General features: G+C 36.6%; 1 pseudogene; it reads right to left on the bottom strand.

Moving 5' to 3' along the window:
* Window positions 1-321: 321 nt before the first annotated feature.
* Window positions 322-6,927, bottom strand: part of LOC102838748 — a 7,831-nt pseudogene continuing 1,225 nt past the window's right edge.

Below are 6,927 nucleotides of genomic sequence, written 5' to 3'. Positions count from 1 at the left end.
TCCATCTAAGGTAGTTATTAAGAAAAAAAATTTAACTTAAAAAATAAGAAATTCTAAATGCAAGTTGTCTTTATGTTCAAATCAAATAGTAAGAAAATTATTTCTTTGACTAAAAAAAAAGGAAAACATAGACAATAGAAATGTGAAAGGTAAAATTTAATGAAATGTATGAAGCATAACCTTGAACATAGTCAACCTGAATATGGTGGTGGTGGTTATGTGCTGTGGAGTTGGCTCCAACTCACAGCAATGCTGTATAGGGTTTTGGAGGCTGTAAATCTTTACAGATTCATAACCACTACGCTCCCAGAGCTCCTGGTCTTACGAATAGTGTTCCTTATACAGTTCTCCCTGGGATACTGCTACGGTTGTGGTCATCACCTTATTCTGAAATACAAATATTTTGATTCTTTCAAATACCCAGAGGAAGATTAGTTGACATACTGGACCCAGGCAAACTATATTATCTCTTAGAATCCTGATTGATAAGACATGACTTCCACAGGGTACTGAATGGCCCCATTGATCACAAAAGGTGATTCAGCAGCCTTCCAATCAATCAGATGGGGTTAGGGTCTTTCAGAACAGTGGTGATGTTTCTTTTTTGGTAGGTAGCAGCAAGGTGAGTGAGGTCATACTCATAGACAAAGGGCAGGTTCCATTGATCACAAACACATTGTTTTGCACATCTAAGTCACTACTGCATAGGGGCTACTCCTGCTGCAGCTTCAGATCTCAATTCACATATAACTGGCACACCGGAACAGGGAAAGAAAATTGGAGAAATGCCTGGTCTGCGTCAAGAACATGAACATCCTATGCAACCGGTAGGAGAAAATCAAGATGAACTGTGTACCAAGAATATGCTCAGTGGACTGCAGTGGAAATGCCTGTTTAAAATGCAGTGCATCCATTTCCCCATCCTGGTTCCTGTCTTCTCTAGTTGAAACAAGCATGTCACACAGGTGTTCCCCCTGCTGCCAGATGAAGGCAGGGAAGGTGCTCCAGGTGTAGAACCCATCATGATCCAGTACTAGTAGGGCCATGAGTAGAAACTGGTATGCAGCTGTTCTGCTTCAACCAAAACCCATGGTTCTGGAATGCCACCAGCAGTGGCAGGATGTAGGTCAGTTCAGTAGCCATCAGCAGAAACAGTGTGGCATTGGAGCAAAACCCTGCACAGTAGCTGCACTTGGCAGGGTGAGAAAACCTGAATATAGAGATGATATTAGGAATATATTTAAAGAACTAGAAACAAATGAATGAAGACAAGAAGAGTTGTGGGATGACAAAGAATATCATACAGGAAGAATGCAAAATGTCATTAAGAAGACAAGAAAGGAAGAGAAAGACTAAACTGGATGCCAGATGAAACATTGAAACTTACTCTCCAGCATAGAGATGCTAAAGCAAACTTGCTCTCCAGCATAGAGAAGAAATGAGGAGGCAAAGAGCTTAACTAAAAATTTCAAAGGGCAGCTCAAGAAGACAACGTCAAATATTATAATGAAATTTGCAAAGACTTGGAGCTAGAGAACTAAAAGGAAAGAACACACTCAGTATTTCTCAAGCTGAGGGAACTGAAGAAAAAAATCAAGCCTTGACTTACAATATTGAAAAGTTTTACGAGCAAACTATTAAGTGATACAGAAAACATAAAAAGACGATGGGATGAATACACAGAGTCATTGTACCAAAAACAAATTGTTCATGTTCAACCATTTCAAGAGGTATTGTATCATCAAGAATCAATGATACTGAAGGTGCACTGAAGGCACTGGCAAAGAACAAGTCTCCAGGAATTAATGGAATGCAAATTGAAATCATTCAACAAATTGATGTGGCATTGTAAACACTTACTCATCTATGCCAAAAAATTTGGGAGGCAGCCACCTGGCCAAGAGATAGGAAGAAATCCATATTTGTGCCCATTCCAAAGAGAGGTGACACAATGGAATGCAGAAATCATCAGACAATTTCATTAACATTGCATGCAAGTAAAATTTTGCTGAAGATGATTTAAAAATTGCTACAACAATACACTGACAGAGAACAGCCAGAAGTTTAAGCCAGATTCCTATTGCAATGTGGAATGAGGTATATCATTTCTGGCGTCAGATGGAGCTTAGCTGAAAAGAGAAAATACCAGAAAGATGTTTACCTGTGCTTTATTGATTACACAAATGCTTTAGAATGCACAGATCATGACACGCTACAGATAACATTGCAGAGAATGAGTGTTCTGGAACACTTAATTGTGCTCATGAGGAACCTGTACACAGATAAAAGGCAATTGCTCAAACAGAACAAGGGAACACTAAATGGTGTAAAATTAGGAAAGGTGTCTGTTAGGGTTATACTTTTTTACCTACTTTTTCTGTCTGTATGCTGAGCAAATAATTCAAGAATCTGGATTGTGTGAAGAAGAACATCGCATGAGGAGTGGAGGAAGATTCCTTAACAACCTGCTATATGCAGATGATATAACCTTGCTTGCTTAAATAGAAAAGGATTTAAAATACATACTGATGAAAATAAAAGACCACAGCCTTCAGTATGGGTTGCATTTCAATGTAAAGAAAACAAAATTCCTCACCCTTGAACTAGTACTTAGCAATATAAATGGTAAAACGTTTGAAGTTGTCAAAGACCATCAACATCAACCATCAACAGCCATGGAAGCAGCAGTCAAGAAATCAAATGAGTTATTACAATTAGGCAAATTGGCTTCAGAAGATTTTTTAAATTGTTCAAGAGGATAGATGTCAGTTTGAGGACTAAGGTGTACCTGACCCAAGCCATGGGATTTTCAATAACCTCATATGCATGTGGAACTTGGACAGTGAATAAAGACAATCATAGAATGGTTGATGAACTTGAGTTACGATGTTGAAAGAGAATATTAGAACACCATATACTGGCAAATAAACAAACAAATCTGTTTTAGAGCCAGTATAGCCAAATTTCTCCTAAAAGCTATTATGGCCAGACTATCTCTCACATTTTTGACATATTGATAGGAGGAACAAATCCCTAGAGAAGGAGATGATCATGCTTGGTAAACTCAAGAGTCTGCAAGAGAGGAAGACCCACAACAAAGTGGATTGGCACAGTGGCAGTGTCATGGTCTCAAATGTAGCAAGGTGAGGTTGGCACAGAACCTGGCATAGGGTAGCAATGAGTCTGTACCAACTCACTGGCACCTAATAAAAACAATTATACTGTTATGATGCTGTATGATAAGCAATGGACTGGTAACCCATTAGCCATAATTTAGAAACCATGCTGCTATCTGTTGGAACTTACTCGATGGCACTTAACAACAATCAGCAGATGCATGTGTACAGTAAGTGTTGAATCTTAGTGGATTGGTCAGCTGTTTGTTTGATACTGTCAAGTTGTTTCCAACTCCTATAACCCTTATGCACTTCCATTTCCTGTCCCTTCCACATAATTCTTTTTTTTTAGGTTTTATTATGATTTGAATGATAGTTTACATGAGAAAACATTGGTTTTGCACTCAATCTATCATATTTTGTTCCATGCAATGATTACAATCCCCTCAATGCATCATTTAACAGTATTTGCTTCTATTCACTCTGTTTATTGTTTTTGTTTTTGTACCTCAAAACACACAGGAATATATAATCCTTTAAACAACCAAAAGGAATGTTCTGAAAGCTAGGCTCATGGCTGCGAGCACACAGCCTTTCTCTTTCCATGAGTTTAGAGTCCTCAGCTGCTCCATGCCTTCACCTCTGCCTCCATCTTCTCTGGTCAGGGTCCCACATTTTGCTCGTGCTTTGCTTTCTTACTGGAATGTAAGATTAAGTACTCCCCACTTGTTGTTACACAACTTCTACCATTACATTTCTGACTATTGCAATTATTCATGATAACAATTACTAGTGAATCAAAAGAATCCTATCCCCATCTCTTTTCATCAGACCCATCTAGACAAGATGAAATCTATTCAATGGGGAGTCTACCTTCACCCCTACACTCTAAAAATAAACTCCCTCTTGAAAACACATAAGCAAGCCACTTCATGCATTTATAGCCCCCACCCCATTTTAGGTATACAATGTCTAAGTTGCCCATCCTATCAGCTCTGTGTACAGAGGGGATAGGCTTGAGACTTTATTTGAAGACCCTTTCTCTCTCGTTTGGTATTTTGAATGACTACATCCATAAGTATAGGCCAAGTTCATCAACTTGTAGCAATTCACACTTGCTTCCTTTACTAAATTTCTTTATCTTCCTGTAATCAAGTTCTGGTTATCAAGCCATCAAAGCTAGGTCAAATAGGTACTATATACAAGTTTGGGCATTCTTGTGTGTCTCCTCCCACTTCATTTCAGCTGGATGGTTCACCCTCAGCTCTGGCGCTCCATGGCTAGATCAGTGTCCATGGGCTCAGGAGTTCCTAAGTATCACCACACAAGCCACCACAGTACAGCAAACTGACAGACTAGTGTTGTGGTTGCTTGGCCTAGTAGCAGAAATATTCCTGGGATCAGAAGATAGAAGACTTATATTTGGATTTCATTCACATTCTTACGTCTTTGACTTAGGTAAGTCATTATGTGTTGTTTAAAATCAACAAAATGACAATATTAATACCTACTTCATAAGGTTGTTATAAGGAGATGTCCCAAGAAGTGCTTTATGTTGTTGTTGTCAACTGCTGCTGAGTTGTTTCCACCTCATAACAACCCCATGTATAGGGTTTCTGAAGAGGGGCTGGTGAGTTTGATCCACAGACATTGTGGTTTACAGTCAGTGCTTATCAGACAGTGCCACATCAGAACCCCCAAAGTGCTTTATAAGAAATAACAATTCTGTAATCAGGTTAAAAACATGTTATTTCAATTCTCTTTTAAGAATCTTTTCTGAAATCATTATGCATAAACAAAATAAGATAGCACTTCTAATGAGTCTGTTTTCTTTTACTTTTTTGTTAAAAAGTGAGCATCATAAAAATTAGCACTAAATAAAAATTGACTTAGCAAGGTAGTTAAATCCCTTAGCATAATTTGTTAAGCTATAATTTACCATATCAGTTCCTTCAACTTAGTAAAATTATTTCAAAAGGAAAATGTAAAGACTAAGATTGGATTATTAAAATGAATAAAATAAGAATCATGTATAGTGCCATTTTGACACAATTTTCAGAAGCATTGAATATAATATCAAATATATTGATTCGTAGTTTGATAATGCAGTTATATAGGTAACAGTCCATATCTCTAAAAATTGAGTTTTTCTTGCAAATAAAATCAGAGTTAAAAAATAAAAATTTGGTGATGTTATACTGATTAGATTGAACTTTTATATTCTTTAAAAAATACAGAAAGATTAGAAAAACAATTTGTTTATATGACATACTTTCAGAACACAAGACAGATAATGCTCTGGAGAGCAGTGCTTTGATTTATTCAATATTTAAAATGTCACTAAAAAAACAATAACCAAGAAGATTTCAGTTTTTAGAAGTGGAAACAATAGAGAAAATGTTTGTGCTTGTGTGTAGGAACATATGTTAGTTTTACATGGGAATGGAATTTGTAAGTTTATAAGTAGTGAATTTTTTAAAGGGGTAAAAATGTAGACCAAAGTTAAGAAGATCCCACTTCTTTATAGAGAACTCTGTTTATCTGAATCAAACTGTCCCAACATTTTCTTCTGTGTGTGCCTTCAAATAATCTGAAATATCCTGGATAAGTGGAATTCAGAGTATATATTGTGTTTGTTTTATTGTTATTTATATTTTAATGATTTGAATATGGCTATGGTTTCAATAAATAATATTCCTTAAGACAGTGAAGTTCTTTATATTCTAAGTGTTTTAACATCTTGTAAAAATCACTTCACTCGCCCTTTGTATTCAATTTTTGTGATGTGATCAAATCTGTGGTAAAATGCACAATACTTGTTTTAATCTAGGTTAGGGTTTAGCATCTTCTAAGCTGAAATATATTTTAACTCAGAAATAAATAGCAAAAATGTCTTGATCAATTTATATTACTCTCACTGAATGATAGCCATGTTGCTCTTGAGTAAATGAAGAAAGTCAACTTGTTTAAAAATGTTTAAAACACGTTTTGTGAATGCTTTAGTGGGCACTACTGTTAAAAGTAAATGATAAAATTATATTAATTTTTCATAATCTTTTAAACTTAATTTCAAAGAACTTTAAATGAAATACCCCTTTTCTGAAAAGAAACATGTATAGATTCACCAAAAAGCACATAAAGCAGTAATTAAGCCAGTACTTTGGTATTAAGGTCAGAAATTAATCCATACCACTATGATTTTGCTTAGTTGAAGCAATATTGTTTGTTGCTATGTGCCATTGAGTAGGTACTGCTCCTGTGCCAACCTCATAATTGTTGCCACAGTCAAGCCCGTTGGTGCTGTCACTGTGCCAGTCTATCTCATTGGGGCTCTTCCTCTATTTTACCACCCTCCACTTTACCAAACATGATATCCTTCTCCATGATAATGTGCCTGAAGTATGAGAGACTGGCCATCCTGGCTTCCAGGGAGCATTTAGCTGTACTTTTGCCAACACAGATTGGTTTATTCTTTGGCAATATATTGTTGTTAAGTGTGTCAAGTAATTTCAGCCTCATAGTGAACCTGTATAGAGTTTCAAATAAGCAATAAGTGAATTTGAAGCACCAACCTTACAGTTCAAACCTATTTTGTGTTACAGTGCATTATCCCATAGTGTCACATCTTTTGACAATGTTGTTGTTGGTAAGTGCTGTGGAGTTGGTGACTCAGAGCCACCCTAAATAGGGTTTTGGAGGAGCGGCTGTTGAGCTTGAAACACTGACCTTGTGGTTCAAACCAACTTTTCAATCCAGTATATTAACCCGCAACAGCCACACCAGGACTCCTTTGACAATATTTGTTAATGTT

The sequence above is a fragment of the Chrysochloris asiatica genome, unplaced genomic scaffold (genome assembly GCF_000296735.1).
Source record: "Chrysochloris asiatica unplaced genomic scaffold, ChrAsi1.0 scaffold00002, whole genome shotgun sequence".
NCBI classification, from domain to species: Eukaryota; Metazoa; Chordata; class Mammalia; order Afrosoricida; family Chrysochloridae; genus Chrysochloris; species Chrysochloris asiatica.
This window is presented reverse-complemented; position numbering and strand designations above follow the sequence as displayed.